General features: G+C 40.7%; 6 non-coding genes and 7 pseudogenes across 6 annotated transcripts; all 13 read left to right on the top strand.

Annotated features, from left to right (window-relative positions):
* Positions 1-4,471: 4,471 nt before the first annotated feature.
* Positions 4,472-4,589, top strand: LOC142535248 (5S ribosomal RNA). Its single transcript, XR_012817449.1, has one exon. It is a non-coding gene; the product is annotated as a 5S ribosomal RNA (ribosomal RNA).
* A 669-nt stretch (positions 4,590-5,258) lies between these two features.
* LOC142535262 (5S ribosomal RNA) lies at positions 5,259-5,373 on the top strand (annotated as a pseudogene).
* A 671-nt stretch (positions 5,374-6,044) lies between these two features.
* LOC142535261 (5S ribosomal RNA) lies at positions 6,045-6,161 on the top strand (annotated as a pseudogene).
* A 653-nt stretch (positions 6,162-6,814) lies between these two features.
* On the top strand, positions 6,815-6,934 carry LOC142535255 (5S ribosomal RNA; annotated as a pseudogene).
* A 2,296-nt stretch (positions 6,935-9,230) lies between these two features.
* On the top strand, positions 9,231-9,348 carry LOC142535260 (5S ribosomal RNA; annotated as a pseudogene).
* Positions 9,349-9,938: 590 nt separating this feature from the next.
* Positions 9,939-10,056, top strand: LOC142535243 (5S ribosomal RNA). Its single transcript, XR_012817444.1, has one exon. It is a non-coding gene; the product is annotated as a 5S ribosomal RNA (ribosomal RNA).
* Positions 10,057-10,732: 676 nt separating this feature from the next.
* Positions 10,733-10,851, top strand: LOC142535259 (5S ribosomal RNA; annotated as a pseudogene).
* A 644-nt stretch (positions 10,852-11,495) lies between these two features.
* LOC142535254 (5S ribosomal RNA) lies at positions 11,496-11,613 on the top strand. Its single transcript, XR_012817454.1, has one exon. It is a non-coding gene; the product is annotated as a 5S ribosomal RNA (ribosomal RNA).
* A 682-nt stretch (positions 11,614-12,295) lies between these two features.
* On the top strand, positions 12,296-12,415 carry LOC142535250 (5S ribosomal RNA). The gene has a single exon (XR_012817451.1). It is a non-coding gene; the product is annotated as a 5S ribosomal RNA (ribosomal RNA).
* A 1,228-nt stretch (positions 12,416-13,643) lies between these two features.
* On the top strand, positions 13,644-13,761 carry LOC142535244 (5S ribosomal RNA). The gene has a single exon (XR_012817445.1). It is a non-coding gene; the product is annotated as a 5S ribosomal RNA (ribosomal RNA).
* Positions 13,762-14,446: 685 nt separating this feature from the next.
* On the top strand, positions 14,447-14,567 carry LOC142535256 (5S ribosomal RNA; annotated as a pseudogene).
* A 683-nt stretch (positions 14,568-15,250) lies between these two features.
* Positions 15,251-15,369, top strand: LOC142535257 (5S ribosomal RNA; annotated as a pseudogene).
* A 683-nt stretch (positions 15,370-16,052) lies between these two features.
* LOC142535265 (5S ribosomal RNA) lies at positions 16,053-16,171 on the top strand. The gene has a single exon (XR_012817457.1). It is a non-coding gene; the product is annotated as a 5S ribosomal RNA (ribosomal RNA).
* Positions 16,172-22,880: the final 6,709 nt, after the last annotated feature.

The following is a 22,880-nucleotide window of genomic DNA, read 5'->3' as shown; positions in this document are numbered from 1 at the left end:
AAACTTACCGAAAAGATCCGGATAGCGACTCTTCAAGTCCCTCTCGGTTTCCCAAGTAGCTTCCTCTTCCGAGTGATTCAGCCACTTGACCTTGACCATTGGAATGACTTTGTTACGCAATCGTCTTTCTTGTCTAGCCAGAATCTGGACAGGTCTTTCTTCATACGACATATTTGGAGTTAGTTGAAGAGGTTCATAATTAAGCACATGTGACGGATTCGACATGTACTTCCGCAGCATCGAAATGTGGAACACATTGTGAACTCCTGCAAGCGCTGGTGGCAATGCCACTCTATAAGCTAGTGTCCCAATCCTCTCCAAAATCTCGAATGGACCTATAAATCTTGGACTAAGCTTGCCTTTTTTGCCAAAGCGCATAACACCCTTCATGGGTGCTATTTTCACAAAATGATCGCCCACTGCAAACTCTAAGTCTCTTCGTCTCTTGTCCGCATAACTCTTTTGTCGGCTTTGTGCAGTCTTCATTCTATCACGAATCTCGACTACAAGTTCAGCTGTTTCTTCAATCACATCTGGACCAATGTCTCTTCTTTCCCCAACCTCGTCCCAATGAATAGGAGATCTACACTTCCTTCCATAGAGTGCCTCAAAAGGAGTCATTCCTATTGATGATTGATAGCTGTTATTGTAAGTGAACTCCACTAGAGGTAATTTTTGTACCCAAGAAACTGCGAATCTCGGTGACACTCTTCGGTACTGGCCACTCTTTTACTGCCTCAACTTTACTCGGATCAACTTCCACGCCATCACTAGAAATGATGTGGCCTAAGAACGCCACTCTGTCAAGCCAAAACTCGCACTTGCTGAACTTTGCATATAGCTTTCTGTCTCTTAATACCTGCAGTGCTGTCCTCAAATGGCGACTATGCTCCTCTCTGCTCTTGGAATAGATCAATATGTCATCAATGAAGACAATAATAAACTGATCCAGATACGGCTGAAATACTCGATTCATGAGATCCATGAAGATCGCTGGCGCATTGGTCAACCCGAATGGCATGACCATAAACTCATAGTGCCCATATCTTGTGCGAAATGCTGTCTTGTGCACGTCAGACTCCTTGACTTTCAACTGATGGTATCCAGATCGCAGATCAATTTTAGAAAACATCGAAGCTCCTTGAAACTGGTCAAATAAATCCTCAATTCTTGACAGTGGATACTTATTTTTGATAGTGACCCTATTGAGCTCTCGATAATCGATGCAAAGACGCATACTACCATGTTTCTTTTTCACAAACAAAACGGTGCGCCCCACGGAGAGTAACTAGGGCGAATAAAACCCTTGTCTAGCAGTTCTTGGATTTGATCTTTTAGTTCTTTCATTTCAGCGGGTTCTGGACGATAAGGTGCTTTAGATATAGGAACAGTGCCCGACATAAGTTCAATAGAGAACTCCACTTCACGATCGGGTGGGATGCCAGAAACGTCTTCGGGAAAGACGCTAGGAAAATCCCTCACAATATCAACATCTTCTAACTTCTGGCTGATGGATTCATGTGTAGTAGTGACACATGCTAAATACGCCTGACATCCATGCTTAATAAGCTTCCTCGCACTTAGACAAGAGATAATGTGCGGCATTTGCTGGTTTCTTGCCGCCTCGAAAACAAAAGATTTACCACTGGTGGCCTAATTGATACTGATCGCTGACGAAAATCAATCGAAGCTCCATTCGCTGATAGCCAATCCATCCCAAGTATAATATCGAATTCGGGCATAGGAAGCACAATAAGATCTGCCCGAACAACATCTCTGAATAAACGAAGCTCCAGATTCTTAACAATCTTAGATGTGAGCATCTGATCACCGGAAGGAATCGAAACTTTGAAACCCAAACCCATATCTTGAGGAGTAATATTCAGTCTTTTGATGAAGGTTTCTGATATGAAAGAGTGTGTAGCTCCTGAATCTAGCAAAGCATAGGTAGCTACGCCTAGAATGATGATCCTCCCCGTGATGAGTGTAGTGTCTGCCTCTTCCTCAGCTTCCTCGGCATTCATAACATAAGCTCGGGCCGTAGCAGCTGCTTTCCTCTTTGGGCAATCAATAGCCTTGTGACCGGCCTCCTTGCAGTAGAAACATTTATATGATCCCAACTCGCATTTCCCAAGATGTAGACGGTTGCACTCCTTGCATGGTTGCCTCTCAGCAGGCTTTGGTGCTCCCGGATTCTGTGGCTTTGGTGGCGCTGGCTTCTTGACTTGACCTTGGGGCTTTTGAGGCCCTTGAGGTCTAGGAGGACCCGTATTTGGCTTCTTGTTGGGTTGATTGTTATTCTGATAATGCTGCCTCTTGCGCGAATCTCAAAGTCAATGTCCTTTAAGGATTGCTCAGCTGATATGCATAAGTAACTGCCATAGCATAATTCTCCGGACGCATCATCATAACTTTATCCCGAATGGTAGGTCTTAGGCCATCCTTGAAATGCCTAAGTTTTACTTCCGCGTCTCCAGCAATAAGGGGTACGAAGTGGCAACCCCTATCAAACTTCTTCACAAAATCAGCAACAGATATGTCTCCCTGACGGAGGGTCATAAATTCCCTCTTTATCCGGCTTCTGACATCAGCAGTAAAGTATTTCTCATAGAATTTCGTCTTGAACTGTGCCCAAGTGAGTGTAGCAAGGTCAACACCATGCTCGGCTCCTTCCCACCATAAAGAAGCGTCGTCCCTAAGCAGATAAGTAGTGCATCTTACACGGTCGGCGTCTCCCATGTTCAGATAGCGAAAATGTACCTCGAGTGATCGGATCCAACTCTCTGCAGCAAATGGATCGGTGGTGCTAGAAAATTCCTTCGGCCCTAGCCTTCGGAACTGCTCATAAATATCATCCTGTGGCCTAGGTGGCTGCTGCTGCTGCATCTGCTGTAACTGCAGCTGTAGCTTGCTGCTGTATCTGCTGCTGTAACTGTTGCTCGAAGAGACGAGCCATACCCTCTAATGCACGAGTAGCAGGATCCCCAGGTGGAGGAGGTGGTGGTGGTGGTGCATTTCTTTGACTATTCCCTCGGCGATTAACACTGTTCTCTGCCTGATTCTCGATAACGGGTACGCGTCTAGGAGGCATTTTATCTGAATGTTTTCCAAATTCTAACGTAACCAACATGCAATTAAATCTAAGTTTTCTAATCATGTAACACATCCTGACTTAATTAGCATTTTAAGCATGCAAGGCAATACTACTAAAAAAAACTATTAAACAGGTATCCTAAACATAATATACATAACGTCATGCAGGTTAAATCATATAGAATCACATAAAACAAGTAAAACTTACGACTTGAGGCTTGACGATGATCTTTCTGGCGCTGATGGTGGCACAACCCTTTACAGGAACCTGGCTCTGATACCAACTGAAACGTCCTGCTCTTTTTATTGCTTTAAAAGTACTAGAAATTTTTTTTTTCCTCTCTCTAAAATTTTCGGCTTTCACTAAAATATTTTAACCCTTAAAATAAAATACCAACCATCTAGCATTTTAAAAATCAAGTGCAATGGTCATAAAATAAAATCGTCGCATGATTACCAAACCTAAAAAGCAATAAATTTGAAAAGTAAAGCCCATACTAAACCTCTCAAAATCTCTCAAAAGCATAAGTAAATCGTCTTAAAATCTTTAAATAAAATCATAAAGCATAATGCGGAAAATGTAGCGCTGGTCCTCGGGTTATGTGCGCCTTCAGTCCAGTCAAATCACTCATCAAGTCCTCCCTCAATACCACCTGCATCCATCACACCTAGTGAGTCTAAAGACTCAACACATAATCTTGATAACGAGATTATGGTTTCTTGTTGACATACGATTTTTGGCTCAAATCATCTGAATCTCGATCAGGACCAGATAAGACATGTGAAATTAACGTAGCTCGGGCACTGCCAGATTTGAACAAAATTGTAGCCTAATTTGATTGTAAACGGGCGAACGAACGAGACTCATTACTCCGCGATGATTTGACAAGATTTCACCCGAATTTCTTCTCTAAGACACTCTAATTTGAGATTTTTCGCTTCTGTTAAGATTCCGTTTCCTCGAGAAATCCGCTAAGGAAGTTTGAAATTCGATTCTGGTTCCATTTTATCGTATCTCAGGCATAATAATGGCTTATACATTCGCTATTTTCTTATTCTTATTTTTTTTTCTATTTTCTGGGAACATTTAGCGATTTTTGTTGTCGTGAGCCGGTACTGTGCGGAAGGGTATAACGCAGATTACTCTGAAGACGGTTAACTCATTAAAAACAATTATTTCGACTGTTTTATCTATAATTGACGTAAACGGTCGCGACACGAGGACTTCCCAGGGAGGTCACCCAACCTAGCTCTTCCATCGCGCTAGAACGCTTAACTTCATGGTTCTGATTGGGCGAGAGCAGTGCCGCGTTTTGTCCATAGCCGTCCGCGCCACACGTACTCGAGGGATATAAGAATAAACATCCCACTCAATGTCGGGTGCGATCATACTAGAACTAATGCACCGAATCCCATCAGAACTCCGAAGTTAAGCATGCTTAGGCGAGATCAGTACTAGGATGGGTGACCCCTGGGAAGTCCTCGTGTTGCACCCATTTTCGTGTTTTTCAATTTTTGATTACTTGTTGACAGACAATTTTCGGCTCAAATAATCTGAATCTCGATCGGGACTAGATAAGACATGTGGAATCAACGTAGCTCGGGCACTTCCGGAGTTGGACAAAATTGTAGCCTAATTTGATTGTAAACGGGCAAACGAACAAGACTCATTACTCCGCAATGAGCTGATGAGATTTTAGCCGAATTCTTTCTCCATGACCCTCTAATTTGCGATTTTCCGCTTCTGTTAAGCTTCCGTTTTCTCAAGAAATCCGCTTAGAATGTCCGAAATTCGATTCTGGTTCCATTTTATCGTATCTCAGGCATAATATAGTTAACATTCGCTATTTATCTTCATATTTTTTTCTATTTTCTGGGAACATTTGCGATTTTTGTTGTCTTGAGCAGGTTCTGTGCGGAAGGGTGTGACGCATATTCCGCGGAGACGGTTAACTCATTAAAAACAATTATTTCGATTGTTTTATCCATATTTACGTAAAGGGTCGCGACACGAGGACTTCCCAGGGGTCACCTATCCTAGCTCTGCCATCGCGCCAGAACGCTTAACTTCATGGTTCTGATTGGGCGAGAGCAGTGCGGTTGTCCATCGCCGCCCGCTCCACTCGTACTCGAGGGATATAAGATTAAACATCCCACTCAATGTCGGGTGTGATCATACCTGCACTTATGCACCGGTTCCTATCAGAACTCCGAGTTAAGCGTGCTTGGGCGAGAGCAGCACTATGATGGGTGAACCCCTGGAAAGTCCTCGTGCACCTCTTTCGTGTTTTTCAATTTTGATTACTTGTTGACAGACGATTTTCGGCTCAAATCTGAATCGCGATCGATAGCAGATAAGACATGTGAAATCAACGTCGCTCAGGCACTGCCGGATTTGGACAAAATTCTAGGCTAATTTGATTGTAAAGGGCAAACGAACGAGACTCATTACTCGCAATGAGCTGGCGAGATTTTAGCCGAATTCTTTCTCTATGACCCTCTAATTTGTGATTTTCCGCTTCTGTTAAGCTTCCGTTTTCTCAAGAAATCCGCTTAGAATGTCCGAAATTCGATTCCAGTTCCATTTATCGTATCCCAGGCATAATAATAGCTTAACATTCGCTATTTTATCCTCATTTTTTTTCTATTTTCTGGGAACATTTAGCGATTTTTGTTGTCTTGAGCAGGTTCTGTGCGGAAGGGTGTGACGCATATTACGGCGGAGATGGTTAACTCATTAAAAAAAATTATTTTGATTGTTTTATCCATAATTTACGTAAAGGGTTGCGACACGAGGACTTCCCAGGGAGGTCACCTATCCTAGCTCTGCCATCGCGCCAGAACGCTTAACTTCATGGTTCTGATTGGGCGAGAGCCGTACTGCGTATTATCTATCGCCGCCCCTCCACACGTACTCGAGGGATATAAGAATAAACATCTCATTGAATGTCGGGTGCGATCATACCAGCACTAATGCACCGGATTCCATCAGAACCCGAAGTTAAGGTGCTTGGGCGAGAGCAGTACTAGGATAGGTGACCCCCTGGGAAGTCTTCTTTTCGTGTTTTTCTATTTTGATTACTTTTGGCAGACGATTTTCAACTCAAATCGTCTGAATCACGATCGAGAGCAGATAAGACATGTGAAATCAACGTAGCTCGGGCACTGCCGGATTTGGAAAAATTGAAGCCTAATTTGATTGTAAACGGGCAAACGAACGAGACTCATTGCTCTGCAATGAGCTGGCGAGATTTTAGCCGAATTCCTTCTTTAAAACCCTCTATTTGCGATTTTCCGCTTCTGTTAAGCTTCCGTTCCTCGAGAAATCGCTTAGGAAGTCCAAATTCGATTCCGGTCCATTTTATCGTATCACAGGCATATATAGCTTTACATTCGCTATTTCTTCTTCTTTTTTTTTTCCATTTTCTGGGAACATTTAGCGATTTTTGTTGTCGTGAGCGGTTCTGTGCGGAAGGATATGACGCAGATTACGCCGGATACGGTTAACTCTAAAAACAATTATTCATTTGTTTTATCCATAATTTACGTAAAGGGTCGCGACACGAGGACTTCCCAGGGAAGTCACCCATCCTAGCTCCCATCGCGCCAGAACGCTTCACTTCATGGTTCCGATTGGGCGAGAGCAGTGCTGCGTGTTGTCAATCGCCACCCGCTCCACACGTACTCGAGGGATATAAGAATAAACATCTCATTGAATGTCGGGTGCGATCATACCAGCACTAATGCACCGGATTCCATCAGAACTCCGAAGTTAAGCGTGCTTGGGCGAGATCAGTACTAGGATAGGTGACCCCTTGGGAAGTCCTCCTTTTCGTGTTTTTCTATTTTTGATTACTTTTTGGCAGACAATTTTCAACTCAAATCGTTGAATCACGATCGAGAGCAGATAAGACATGTGAAATCAACGTAGCTCGGGCACTGCCGGATTTGGATAAAATTGTAGCCTAATTTGATTGTAATCGGGTAAACGAACGAGACTCGTTACTCCGCAATGAGCTGGCGAGATTTTATCCGAATTCTCTCTAATACCCTTAATTTGCGATTTTCCGCTTCTGTTAAGCTTCCGTCTCCTCGAGAAATCCGCTTAGGAAGTCCGAAATTTGATTTCGGTTCCATTTTATCGTATCCCAGGCATAATAAATTTACATTCGCTATTTTTTTTCCGATTTTTTTTTCTATTTTCTGGGAACATTTAGCGATTTTGTTGTCGTGTGCCGGTTCTGTACGGAAGGGTATGACGCAGATTACTCCGGAGACGTTAACTCATTAAAAACAATTATTTCGACAGTTTTATCCATAATTTACGTAAACGGTCGCGACACGAGGACTTCCCTGGTCATGGATCGTTAGGATGGTCCAGCATGGGCCGAGGCCTTTGTTGGTTCAGCCTAATGGCCCGTGATCGTTACAAAAAAAGGCGCCTTTTTTTGTAACGGTCATGGGCCATTAGGCTGAACTAACAAAGGCCTCGGCCCATACCCACGCACCATACTGGTCATGGGTCGTTAGGATGGTCCAACATGGGCATCGGCCCATGCCCATGCACCGTCACTCATAGAATATCTCACCCTGGTAAGTGGTTTCTTTCGCCTTCCCCAACACTTGAACCCAGGACCTCCAGACTTAAGTACCTAGATTTCTAAGTGTTGGTACCAGTTGAGAATTTAGTCTTTTATATATTTTAGCCTTATGAACCACGACTCGACCCCGTGAATATTTTTCAATTTCCCAAGTTTTAAAAACCCTAATGACCCAAAATCATCGACCCCGAGCCATCTCTTGATTTTCACGAGTTACCCCGAACCATGTTGATCCAAAACTTGACCAACGTCCTAAAGTACCTACTGGACCCAAAGATCCCACGGAAAACACCCAAAACGAAAAAAACGAGCCCCATACTCCTCTACCATAAGCTGGCCGAGAATCCTTGTTGGACAAGGACTCTTGATCAAGCTTCCCTGCCCCTACCAACAAACCCAGCCACCGAACCCACCTGTTGTGCACCCCCTAAGGACCCAGGCCCCAGGACCACGCCCACCAGCCTGCAACAAGCCCAGAACCCAGCACGCAATTCCCCTTGATTCTCGGGTGGGAGTCATAGCTTGCTAGGACTCCTTCCCAGCCCTTGATCGCGAGTCCTAGCATGGCTAGGACTCTCTCCCTAACTCACCCACGACCTTGGCTAACCCCTGAACTAGCCAACCAAGCCCTAGACCCTGCAACCATAACACTGAACCCCTTTGCTCCATGACAGCAAGTTGTTGCACAGCTTGTGTTCTATTGCATGTGTGGTGTTAAGGTGATATCTAGGACTCTAAATCCCGTGCAAAATCGTGCCTAAACATAACCTATATCATGGCAGCCCGTATATACATGTAAACAACAAAAGTTTGAATCAAAATCATGCTTGGAATTTCATGGATTGCATAAAAACGAAAATAATTCAAAGTGTCACTTGTTTCCCAAAATTTTCATGCATAAAAATATAATATGATTTCATAATGGTTTTAAGGGAAGAATAGGTGTGCCTATGCGTAATTTACGCACGAAAAATCATTGACGATGAAGAAGAACGGAGCAAGAACCTTGGCTAAGACTTTCCTTTGGCAATGCTCGAAAGTTTGCCTCAATTTTTAAGCATGTGTAGGCCGTGTAATCTAGGTATTTCAGAAGAGTGGCCGTGTGCTTTTGAAAGAATCGTTGGGTTATGGGAAAGGTTTACATATTATATACTTAATTAAACACTAACAAGGCTTTAGGCCTATTAAGCCCCTAATTAGCCCATTAGTCTTTAATTAGAATTAAATAAAATATTAGTAAAGTTTTGGTAAAAATAGTTTGGGAATAAATAGCCGATTTGCCAAAAAGTTCGTATTTTTTATTGAAAAAACCCACACCGATAAAATTTACGTCCCGTCGTATAAAATCAACATGCAAGTATCGAAATTTAAGGGACCAAAATGCAATATTTCGAAAGATTGGGGACCTAAGGGCAATTTACGAACGTTAAAGGGCTGAATCAGAATTTTCGAAATAATATAAGGATTTATTTGTTGTCCATCGCCCCCGAGCCACACGTACTCGAGGGATATAAGAATAAACATCCCACTCAATGTTGGTGCGATCATACCAGCACTAATGCATCGGATCCCATCAAAACTCCGAAGTTAAGCGTGCTTGGGAGAGAGAGCATACTAGGATGGGTGACCCCCGGGAAGTCCTCGTGTGCACCCTTTTCGTGTTTTTCTACTTTTGATTACTTGTTGACAAACGATTTTCGGCTCAAATCATCTGAATCTGGATCAGGACCAATAAGACATGTGAAATCAACGTAGCTCGGGCACTGCCGGATTTGGACAAAATTGTAGGCTAATTCGATTGTAAACATGAAAACGAACGAGACTCATTACTCCGCAATGAGCTGGCGAGATTTTATCCGAATTCCTTCTCTAAGACCCTCTAATTTGCGGTTTTCCGCTTCTGTTAAGCTTCCTTTCCTCGAGAAATCTGTTTAGGAAGTCCGAAATTCAATTCCGGTTCAATTTATCGTAACCCAGGCAAAATATTAGCTTTACATTCGTATTATTCTTCTTATTTTTTTCTATTTTCTAGGAACATTTTGCGATTTTTTTTGTCGTGAGCCGGTTCTGTGCGGAAGGATATGACGAAGATTACACCGGAAGTTAAGCGTTCTAACTCTGCCATCGCGCCAGAACGCTTAACTTCATGGTTCTGATTGGGCGAGAGCAGTTCCGCATGTTGTCCATCGCCGCTCGCGCCACACGTACTCGAGGGATATAAGAATAAACATCCCAATCAATGTTGGGTGCGATCATACCAGCACTAATGCACCAGATCCCATTAGAACTCCGAAGTAAACGTGCTTGGGCGAGAGCAGTACTAGGATGGGTGACCCCTTGGGAAGTCCTCGTGTTGCAACCTTTTTCTTTTTTTTCTATTTTTTATACTTGTTGACAGACGATTTTCGGCTCAAAGCATCTGAACCACGATCGGACCAGATAAGACATGTGAAATCAACGTAGCTGGGCACTGCCGGATTTGGACAAAATTTTAGCCTAATTGGATTGTAAACGGGCAAATGAACGAGACTCATTACTCCGCAATGAGCTGGAGAGATTTTAGTCGAATTCCTTCTCTAAGACCCTCTAATTTGCGATTTTCGCTTCCGTTAAGCTTCCGTTTCCTCGAGAAATCCGTTTAGGAAGACCGAAATTCGATTCCGGTTCCATTTTATCGTATCCCAAGCATAATAATAGCTTTACATTCGCTATTTTCTTCTTCTTATTTTTTCTATTTTCTGGGAACATTTAGCGATTTTTGTTATCGTGAGCCGGTTCTGTACGGAAGGGTATGAAGCAGATTACTCTAGAGACGGTTAACTCATTAAAAACAATTATTTCGACAGTTTAGCTATAATTTACGTAAACGGTCGAGACACGAGGACTTCACAGGGAGGTCACCCATCCTAGCTCTGCCATCGCGCCAGAACGCTTAACTTCATGGTTCTGAATGGGCGAGAGCAGTGCCGCGTGTTGTCCATCGCCGCCCGCTCCACACGTACTCAAAGGATATAAGAATAAACATCCCACTCAATGTCGGGTGCGATCATACCATCATTAATGCACCGAATCCCGTCAGAACTCCGAAGTTAAGCGTGCTTGGCCGAGAGCACTACTAGGATGGGGACCCCTCGGGAAGTCCTCGTGTTTGCACACTTTTCGTGTTTTTCTACTTTTGATTACTTGTGACAAACGATTTTCGGCTCAAATCATCTGAATCTGGATCAGGACAAGATAAGACATGTGAAATAAACGTAGCTCGGGCACTGCCGGATTTGGACAAAATTGTAGGCTAATTCGATTGTAAACGGGGGAAAACGAACGAGACTCATTACTCCGCAATGAGCTGGCGAGATTTTATCCGAATTCCTTCTCTAAGCCCCTTTAATTTGCGATTTTCCGCTTCTGTTAAGCTTCTGTTTCCTCGAGAAATCCGTTTAGGAAGTCCGAAATTCGATTCCGGTGCCATTTTATCGTATTCCCAGTCATAATAATAGCTTACATTCGCTATTTTCTTCTTCTTTTTTTTTTTCTATTTTCTGGGAACATTTTGCTATTTTTATTGTCTTGAGAAAGGTCTGTGCAGAAGGGTATGACGCATATTACTCCGAAGACGGTTAACTCATTAAAAACAATTATTTCGACTGTTTTATCCATAGTTTACGGAAATGATCGCGACACGAGTACTTCCCAGGGAGGTCACCTATCCTAGCTTTGCCATCGCGCCAGAATGCTTAACTTCATGGTTCTGTCCGCGCCACACGTACTCGAGGGATATAAGAATAAACATCACACTCAATGTGGTGCGATCATACCAGCACTAATGCACGGATCCCATCAGAACTCCGAAGTTAAGCGTGCTTGGGCGAGAACAGTACTAGGATGGGTGACCCCTTGGGAAGTCCTCGTGTTGCACCACTTTTCGTGTTTTTCTATTTTAGATTACTTGTTGACAGACGATTTTCGACTCAAATCATCTGAATCTCGATCGGGACCAGATAAGACATGTGAAATCAACGTAGCTCGAGCACTGCCGGATTTGGAAAATGTAGCCTAATTTGATTGTAAAGGGCAAACAAACGAGACTCATTACTCCGCAATGAGCTGGCGAGAATTTAGCCGAATTCCTTCTCCAAGACCCTCTAATTTGCGATTTTACGCTTCTGTTAAGCTTCCGTTTCCTCGAAAAATCCGTTTAGGAAGTCCGAAATTCGATTCCGGTTCTATTTATATCGTATCCCAGGCAGAATAATAGCTTTACATTCGCTATTTTCTTCTTCTTATTTTTCTTTTCTATTTCCTGGGAACATTTAGCGATTTTTTTTGTCGTGAGCCGGTTTTGTGCGGAAGGGTATGACGCAGATTACACCAGAGACGGTTGACTCATTAAAAACAATTATTTCGACAGTTTTAGCTATAATTTACGTAAACAGTCGAGACACGAGGAGTTCACAGTGAGGTCACCCATCCTAGCTCTGCCATCGCGCCAGAACGCTTAACTTCATGGTTCTGATTGGGCGAGAGCAGTGCCGTGTGTTGTCCATCGCCGCCCGCTCGACACGTAATCGAGGGATATAAGAATAAACATCCCACTCAATGTCGGGTGCGATCATACCAGCACTAATGCACCGGATCCCATCAGAACTCCGAAGTTAAGCGTGCTTGGTCGAAGAGCAGTACTAGGATGGGTGACCCCCTTGGGAGTCCTTGTGTTGCACTACTTTTCGTGTTTTCTATTTTTTATTACTTGTTGACAGACGATTTTCGTCTCAAATCATCTGAATCTCGATCGTGACCAGATAAGACATAAATTAACGTAGCTCGGGCACTGCCGAATTTGGACAAAATAGTAGCCCAATTGATTGTAAACGGGCAAACGAACGAGACTCATTACTCCGCAATGAGCTGGCGAGATTTTAGCCAAATTCCTTCTCCAAGACCCTCTAATTTGCGATTTTCCGCTTCTGTTAAGCTTCCATTTCCTCGAGAAATCCGCTTAGGAAGTCCGAAATTCGATTCCGATTCCATTTTATCGTATCTCATGCATAATAATAGCTTCCATTCGCTATTTTCTTCTTCTTATTTTTTTCTTTTCTGGGAACATTTACCGATTTTTATTGTCTTGAGCAGGTTCTGTGCGGAAGGGTATGACGCATATTACTCCGGGGACGTTTAACTCATTAAAAACAATTATTTCATATGTTTTATCCATAATTTACGTAAATGGTCGCGAAACGAGGATTCCCAGGGAGGTCACCCATCTTAGCTCTGCCATCGCGCCAGATCGCTTAACTTCATGGTTTGATTGGGCGAGAGCAGTGCCGCGTGTTGTCCATCGCCGCCCGCGCCGCACGTACTCGGGGATATAAGAATAAACATCCCACTCAATGTCAGGTGCGATCATACCAGCACTAATGCACCGGATCCCATAAGAACTCCGAAGTTAAGCATGCTTGGGCGAGAGCAGTACTTAGACGAATTCCTTCTCTAAGACCCTCTAATTTACGATTTCCGTTCTGTTAAGCTTCCATTTCCTCGAGAAATCCGCTTAGGAAGTTCTAAATTCGAGTCCGATTCCATTTATCATATTCAGGCATAATAATAGCTTTACATTTGCTATTTTCTTCTTCTTATTTTTTTTTTCTATTTTCTGGGAACATTTAGCGATTTTTGTTGTCTTGAGCAGGTTCTGTGCGGAAGGGTATGACGCATATTATTCCTGAGACGGTTAACTCATTAAAAACAATTATTTCGACTGTTTTATCCATAATTTACGTAAACGGTCGCGACACATGGACTTCCCAGGGAGGTCACCCATCCTAGCTCTGCCATCGGGCCAGAACGCTTACTTCATGGTTCTGATTGGGCGAGAGCAGTGCCGCGTTTTGTCCATCGCCGCCCGCTCCACAAGTACTCGAGGGATATAAGAATAAACATCCCACTCAATGACGGTGTGATCATACCAGCACTAATGCACCGGATCCCATCAGAACTCCGAAGTTAAGCGCGCTTGGGCGGAGCAGTACTAGGATGGGTGACCCTCTTGGAAGTCCTCGTGTTGCACCCCTTTTCGTGTTTTCTATTTTTGATTACTTGTTGACAGACGATTTTCGGCTCAAATCATCTGAATCTCGATCGGGACCAGATAAGTCATGTGAAATCAACGTCGGGCACTGCCGGATTTGAACAAAATTGTAGCTAATTTGATTGTAAACGGGCAAACGAACGTGACACATTACTCCACAATGAGCTGGCGAGATTTTAAGCCGAATTCTTTCTCTAAGACCCTCTAATTTGTGATGTTCCGCTTCTGTTAAGCTTCCGTTTTCTCAAGAAATCCGCTTAGAAATGTCCGAAATTCGATTCCAGTTCCATTTTAATCGTATCCCAGGCATAAATAATAGCTTAACCATTCGCTAGTTTATCTTCATATTTTTTTTTCTATTTTTCGGGGAACATTAGCGATTTTTGTTGCTTGAGCAGGTTCTTGTCGGAAGGGTGTGACGCATATTACGGCGGAGATGGTTAAACTCATTAAAAAACAATTATTCGATTGTTTATCCATAATTTACGTAAAGGGTTCGACACGAGGACTTCCCAGGGAGGTCACCTATCCTAGCTCTGCCATCGCGCCAGAACGCTTAACTTCATGGTTCTGATTGGGCGAGGAGCAGGCCGCGTGTTGTCCCATCGCCGCCCGCCTCCACCTCGTATCGTCGAGGGATATAAGAATAAACATCCCACTCAATGTCGGGTGTGATCATACCTGCACTTATGCACCGGTTCCTATCAGAACTTCGAAGTTAAGCGTGCTTGGGCGAGAGCAGAGTACTATGATGGGTGAACCCCTGGAAAGTCCTCGTGTTGCACCCCTTTCGGTTTTTCAATTTTTGATTACTTGTTGACAGACGATTTCGGCTCAAATCGTCTGAATCGCGATCGAGAGCAGATAAGACATGTGAATCAAACGTAGCTCGGGCACTGCCGATTTGGACAAAATTGTAGCCTAATTTGATTGTAATCAGGCAAACGAACGAGACTCGTTACTTCCGCAATGAGCTGACGAGATTTTAGGCCGAATTACTTCTCTAAGACCCTCTAATTTGCGATTTTTTCCGCTTCTGTTAAGCTTCCGTTTCCTCGAGAAATCCGCTTAGGAAGTCCGAAATTCGATTCCGTTCTATTTTATCGTATCCTCAGGCATAATAATAGCTTTACATTCGCTATTTTCTTCTTCTTATTTTTTTTTCTATTTTCTGGGAACATTTCGTGATTTTTTGTTGCCGTGAGCCGGTTCTGTGCGGAATGGTATGACGCAGATTACTCCGGAGACGGTTAACTCATTAAAAACAATTATTTCGACTGTTTTATCCATATTTACGTAAACGGTCGCGACACGAGGACTTCCCAGGGAGGTCACCCATCCTAGCTCTGCCATCACGCCAGAACGCTTAACTTCATGGTTCTGATTGGGCGAGAGCAGTGCCAGGGGTTGTCCATCGCCTCCCGCTTCACACGTATTCGAGGTAATAAGAATAAATATCCCAATCAATGTCGTGTGCGATCATACCAGCACTAATGCACTGGATCCCATCAGAACTTCGAATTTAACGTGCTTGGACGAAAGCAGTACTAGGATGGGTGACCTCCTTGGGAAGTCCTTGTGTTGCACTCTTTTTCGTGTTTTTCTATTTTTGATTACTTGTTGGCAGACGATTTTGAGCTCAAACCATCTGAATCTCGATCGGGAGCAGATAAGACATGTGAAATAACGTAGCTCGGGCACTGCCGGATTTTGACAAAATTGTAGCCTAATTTGATTGTAAACGGCAAACGAACGAGACTCGTTACTCCGCAATGAGCTGGTGAGATTTTAGCCGAATTCCTTCTCCAAGACCCTCTAATTTGCGATTTTACGCTTCTGTTAAGCTTCCGTTTCCTCGAAAAATCCTTTTAGGAAGTCCGAAATTCGATTCCGGTTCTATTTTATAGTATCCCAAGCATAATAATAGCTTTACATTCGCTATTTTCTTCTTCTTATTTTTCTTTTCTATTTCCTGGGAACATTTAGCGATTTTTTTTGTCGTGAGCCGGTTTTGTGCGGAAGGGTATGACGCAGATTACACCAGAGACGGTTAACTCATTAAAAACAATTATTTCGACAGTTTTAGCTATAATTTACGTAAACGGTCGAGACACGAGGACTTCACAGTGAGGTCACCCATCCTAGATCTGCCATCGCGCCAGAACGCTTAACTTCATGGTTCTGATTGGGCGAGAGCAGTGCCGCGTGTTGTCCATCGCCGCCCGCTCCACAAGTACTCTAGGGATATAAGAATAAACATCCCACTCAATGTCGGGTGCGATCATACCAGCACTAATGCACCGGATCCCATCAGAACTCCGAAGTTAGCGTGCTTGGGCGAGAGCAGTACTAGGATGGGTGACCCCCCTTGGAAGTCCTCGTGTTGCACCCCTTTTCGTGTTTTTTTATTTTTGATTACTTGTTGACAGACGATTTTCGGCCCAAATCATCTGAATCTTCATCGGGACCAGATAAGACATGTGAAATCAACGTAGCTCGGGCACTGCCGGATTTGAACAAAATTGTAGGCTAATTTGATTGTAAACGGGCAAACGAACGTGACTCATTACTCCACAATGAGCTGGCGAGATTTTAGCCGAATTCTTTCTCTAAGACCCTCTAATTTGTGATTTTCCGCTTCTGTTAAGCTTCCGTTTTCTCAAGAAATCCGCTTAGAATGTCCGAAATTGGATTCCAGTTCCATTTTATCGTATCGCAGGCATAATAATAGCTTTACATTCGCTAATTTTTTTTCCTATTTTTTTTTCTATTTTCTGGGAACATTTAGGGATTTTTGTTGTCGTGAGCCGGTTCTGTGCGGAAGGGTATGACGCAGATTACTCCGGAGACGGTTAACTCATTAAAACAATTATTTCAACAGTTTTAGCTATAATTTACGTAAACGGTCGCGACACGAGGACTTTCCAGGGAGGTCACCCATCCTAGCTCTGCCATCGCGCCAGAACGCTTAACTTCTTGGTTCTGATTGGGCGAGAGCAGTGCGGCGTGTAACGTCTCGAAAATCGAAAAGTCCACGTAAACCACATGCATGCAAATTATTAAATTCTTCGGTATTTCATTAAATTCTTTTAAAGCATAAAATGTATTTTTATTTTATTAAATTGTGTTTAATTATTTTTATGCATTTTATGCATAATTCATGCATGGTAGAATTTATTCCATACATTTTATAAGTTCATGCATTAAGGTTTTTAAGTTGCATTTCGCTCTTGAACGAGGATCAGAGACCGGAGAATTTTCAAGAAAATTATTTTTATTACACGATTAAGTTCTATTAATTAATACAAGATGTTTTAAAGGTGTTTTTCAAGAATTGAGATTATTGGGTATTTTATCTACAGAATTTTATTTTTACCCGGTAAGCAAATTTTATCGAATTAGGAGACTTTTTTGAGGGTTCGGTTAATATTTTCAAAAATTTTTCATCACGAAATATTTTTCGGGAGTGTGTTTGGACTTAATGAGACTACTTTTAAGCTTGTTGGGCTTAAAATTCTTTTTAAATCTTTAATTAGAAACTTATGGCCTATTATATTTTAATTAACTACATAATAAATCCCTATGGACCCACTACACCTAACATTACCCTCCCCAATCATCCGACACCCTCACTCCCATCTCAACATTTTCATAGAAATCCCAGCAGCTGAAAGCACGGCCATTTCCATTCAAGGCGTAAGAAAATTCTCCGACTTGATTTCCGACGCTCGTTCTTCGGTTTTCTTGCGAAATATTTTCACCAGGCACGCTTTATATCATTCTTCTGCATCATACACGTTTTATATACTGAGTTTGGTGTTCATGCATGAAAAGTTTCGATCCAAGCTTGTCTATGGAAGATCTTTGATTTTCTTGTGTTTATTGCATTCTTTTTGTTTCAAGTCTCACATTTTCTTGAATTGTGCAAGGAGGCTGCCATTTTGTTGATGCTAAGGGACCGTTTAGAGCAGGTTAGTGGAGTCATGAGGCTGGTGTAAGGTTCGGTAGGTTTGGAGTGAAGGCCGAGATGTGTAGCGGCTTGGGGTTTCTCGTTTTCTTTGTCTAAATCGGTGGGTAGGTGAAGTCTGGTGGTGCAAGGGCGACTCTAGACCTTGAACAGTCTCTGGTGGGTCTGAATCATGGTCTGGAAATGCGCGAACGCTGCTGGTCTTGTCCTAGAAGCCGCAAGGAAAGAGTTGGACGAGTTGGGTTCGATTGGTGTTGTGGGGAGTGTAGCGATAGGGTGATCTACGCCTGATTCATGAGGCTGATGGCGTGGGTGCAGTAGGTTCAGGGGAGCCCTATGGTGGTCTAGGAAAGGCTGAGACGTGCCTGATTCCATCGGTGTTGGGCTAAGACGCGAGAATAGGGAGGTAGTGTAGTAGGGTAGGCGAAAGGGGAAGAGGCTGATTTCCAGCATCTTGTAAGGCCTGATCGAATGGTTTAAGCGACGGGTCTGGATGTTTATAAGGCCTTTTAAGTGTTTATTAGGTGTGGTAAAAAGTTAAGAAAAATATGGTTAAGTTTCGAGTCGATTCGGGTTAAAACCGAGACACCGGTCCAAGTTTTAAAACAATTCGGTTAAGTTATAAAATGGGCTCGATTTTACGTCTAGGGATGCTTTTAAATATGTTTTGGGATATTTTAAGGAATTTGGTAAGCTTCGGATCAAAATAATGAGTTTTGGATTTATCCGGGATTTAATCGCAACACGAAACGTTAATTACAGAATTAATTGAAACACTAGATTTAAGCTTTATTAAATTATGAAAAATTATATTTAAGGTCAAATAATTATAAGAAGTCTGAGTTTTTAATTTGGGAATTTTATGCTAAGGTTTGGTTTAATTCGGGATTAAAGTGCGTTAATATGTTATGTTTAAAAATTAATTTAAAATTCATCGATTTAAGCCAAATAAAAATATGGGAAAATTTTTGTAGGCTTAAATAATTATTTGGGACATGTTAGAGTCAATGATATTAAGAAAATGTCAAAAACGTGAAATTTTACGTCCAAGGGCAAAATGGTAATTTTTGGGTTTCCAGGGGCAAAATGGTCATTTTGCACCCGGGGTTAGATGTTGGTCCTGGCAGCGCCATGAGCACAAATTTACTATATTTTAAAGTTTTATGCATCATGATCACGATTTTTAAGAATTTATGAAAATATACGTTGCATGCTTGGTTTAAAGGAAAAATTACGTATATGCATGTTTTTATTAAGTGGTGAATATGATGATGTTTTTGAAGGATGGGAGTTGGTTGTGACTGACGATGTATATGTATACGATGATAGGATTGGAGATATCGTGAGGGAAAAGGCCCTAGAGGGAGCCCGTTTACGGGAGAAGGCCCCAGAGGGAGACCGACGATCGTATTTCCATTGACATGAGATGAGATATGATGAGCTGAGGCCAAGGCTCAGTGGACGGGTAATGCTGTCGCTGATGTCCCCGCCGCCGGGTACCACGGTTTTATAGATGGATCCATCGATAGAGCTGATACGATAGAGCTGATACGAAAGTCACAACTAATGAACTGAATTCAATTAAAAAAAATGTTTAAGTTTATGATGACATGATTTAATACGATATTATTTGATACGACATGTTTATATTCATCTTTTAAAGTTTATGAAAGGTATGTTGGCATTATGATTTTACAATACATGTTTATGTTATGCTTTTAAGTTCATGAAAGATATGTTGAGTATGATATTTTTCACTGGTGTGTGCTATGTATATGTACTTGTTATTTCTGGTATAGGTGTGTTGATTCTTTAGACTCACTAGGCGTGTGTGATGCAGGTGAGCTAAATGTTGAGGAGACTATAGGTGCCGAACTCTAAGTAGGCAGACCTGGTGCGATGACACGACCCGAGGACCACATGTTTTCCGCATTACGATTTATGAGATTGAGAGGAAATGAATATTTTCACACGTTGATGATTTTAAGATTTTTATTAGTTTATGTTTTCGTATGATTGTAGATGAGTTTGGTTATTTTTTTACCGTCAATTATTACGATTATTTTAAATGTTATTTCGAAAATGCGAGCTTTTATTTAAAAAAAATGTCCAGTAGAATTTTAAAAATGAGTGAGACGTTACAGTTGGTATCAGAGCAAGGGCCATGTATAGGGTTGTGCCACCTCCAGTTTCTGCAGCTCAGTCTTCAAGCCTCAAGTCTGTAAGCTTTTATGATTTCAATGTTTTAAATGTTTTACTCATATCACCTGCATGTTAACATGATTTACGCTTTATGATGATTTACGGTATATGTTTAACTGCTTTTATGATTTAAGGATTTACTGTTTTAAAAACTAGATTAAATTGCATGTTGGTTACGTTTGGAATTGGACGTGTCTAAGAATTCGAATATTGGTCTTTAGGAGAAGTGGATAATGATTTGATTATATCGATTTTTAGGTTAGAAGTACTGATGTTCTACTCTTTGGGGTAATAAGTTAATCTTGAAAGTTATGAATGCTTTTGGGACTTGTAGAATTTCTAAGAAATTATTGATAGTTCGTGGTTACTAGTTGAATTAATTTTTGATGAATCCATACAAGGATTAATGATTCGAAAACTACGACGATTTTTGGAAGTATAAAAACGTAGAATTTATTTAGGATGCATTCTCTACCTAATGGGACCTAAGGATTTAATTGAATTGATTGAGAATTTAAAGGACCTAATTGTAATAACAAATAATTGAGGACCTAAGTGCAACAATAAAATTCTAAGGGACTATTTCGAATTTACCAAACTTTGGGATTAAATTTTTAGTTTTGAGAATTTTAAGGTTTAATGAGTCCAAGTCGAAAATTTTATGGAAAAAAAATGCAAATTTCGAGGAGTTATAAGGCCAAAATTGTAATCTTTGACAATTTTAAGGACCAAATTGTAAATTTTGAAATTTTGAGGATTAAAATTCGAACTTTTGAGGAACACTTGGGTAAAATCAGTAATTTTCGAGGTTATGAGAATTGATCTTGGGTCTAATAAAGTTAAGATTATTGAATTTTATGTTACGAGAAACCTATAAAATAGGGATTAGGAACGCCAAGAACTTATGGGTAATTTTTGGATTCTCGAGATTAAGGACAAATTCGGATAATATTCGAGGAAAGTAAGAACTAATTTTGAAATTTTTAAGAAATTTAGGGATTTGTTTAGCAGTAAGTGAGAATTGAATGGTTTAAATGATAAGACTTTTCGGTGATTTGAGCTTGAAGAGATAATTAGAACTTGATTATAATCTGGCTTATAATATAATAAGGAATGACAATCAAGGGCATTGTAGGATGATTCAATATTGGGCTTGAAAATCTAAATGTTAATGGAATAAGACAATGGAAAAAAATTAAGAATTTAGAGTGATAACAATTTAAGGTAAAGTGATCATTTAGTCAAGTTACAAGATTAGACATTAAGTTAACTTATTTTTGGGGACTTAAGGTTTGATGTAGCATAAGTTTTAATCATGATCTTAAGTGTTAAAATTATATCTTTGTTGGAATTTAAATTTTCTAGAAAGTTGGGTATATTTGATGGTTAGGTTACTCGATAGATGCATGTAAGAATTGAGGTGGACACCTCGTCTTGAGGAATTTTTGGTAAGTTATTAAGAAACTTGAGAATAAGTGAATATGTGTGTTGGAATTATGTTATCTAATACTATTTGGGTCGCGTAAGCTTGAATTTTAAGTTTATGGAATACGTGTTCATAAGGAAATTTTGGGTGAAAAATAATAATAATAATAAAAAAAGAATTAGTTGTGTTCAACATAAGTTATCAATTAATGAATATTAAGATTTTTATCGAGTGAGAAATCTAAAAAGCTTGATATGTGGATTCTAGAACTCTATGGAGTATAAGTGAAGTTGATTTATTAGAGTTAGTCTAATGCTCCCATGGGATGACTTAATAAGTTTTATACGCTAGTATGTATGAAGCATTGAGAATACGTAAGAATGCAACATTCATTTCAACGAGGAAAGTCCAAGGGCCTTAAGCCTCAACTAAATTGTAATTGGGAAGAAAATAGTTTAAGCATGTGATTGATGATAGAAGTGTTTTATTAATTAGGTAGAAGTTCGATAGTTTTATGGATTAACGCTACTCGAATTTAAAGATTTGCAACAATTTAATATTTGGGATGTACTTGTAAATAATTAAGTTACGTAAGTTTGGTGCTATAAGATAATGATTCGATTCAAGGATCTTAGGCGAATATCATTATGGGTTTGAGATAAGGTTTAACTTTTAAGTGTATCACCGAAGATATAAGTCGATCAGTAAAATCTTGGTGTTAAGATTTCTTAAGTTGCATAAATGATAATGTATAAGTTGATGAACATTACGTGTATAGTATAAGAAAAGTAAGACGCAATAAAATTCGAACTGCCATTTCTAATATTGGGAAGTTTGAGAAAATCGGAATTTGAGGCATGAGTAGAATAGAACTAAGTCGCAATAAGTCGTTCTAGGTTGCAATTCGCAAATAAGGATTTCAATAGGCAAAATAATTAGGATTGAGGAGACATAAGTACATCCTAAGATTTATTATTTTATCAGAGTGGCGCAGCGGAAACGTGGAATATTGAGATTCTAGAATTAAGAGTCTAAACTTTGTGATTATCAAGGATAAGCGAATTTCGCGGACGAAATTCAATTTAAGGGGAGAAGATTGTAACGTCCCGAAAATCGGAAAGTTCACGTAAACCACATGCATGCAAATTATTAAATTCTTTGGTATTTCATTAAATTCTTTTAAAGCATAAAATGTATTTTTATTTTATTAAATTGTGTTTAATTATTTTTATGCATTTTATTCATAATTCATGCATGGTAGAATTTATTCCATACATTTATAAGTTCATGCATTAAGGTTTTTAAGTTGCATTTCGCTCTCGAACGAGGATCAGAGACCGGAAAATTTTCAAGAAAATTATTTTTATTACACGATTAAGTTCTATTAATTAATATAAGATGTTTTAAAGGTATTTTTCAAGAATTGAGATTTATTTGAGTATTTTTATCCGCAGAATTTTATTTTTACCCGGTAAGCAAATTTTATCGAATCGGGGGATTTTTTGA

The sequence above is a fragment of the Primulina tabacum genome, unplaced genomic scaffold, assembly GCF_025594145.1.
Source record: "Primulina tabacum isolate GXHZ01 unplaced genomic scaffold, ASM2559414v2 Contig903, whole genome shotgun sequence".
Classification (NCBI taxonomy): Eukaryota; Viridiplantae; Streptophyta; class Magnoliopsida; order Lamiales; family Gesneriaceae; genus Primulina; species Primulina tabacum.
This window is presented reverse-complemented; position numbering and strand designations above follow the sequence as displayed.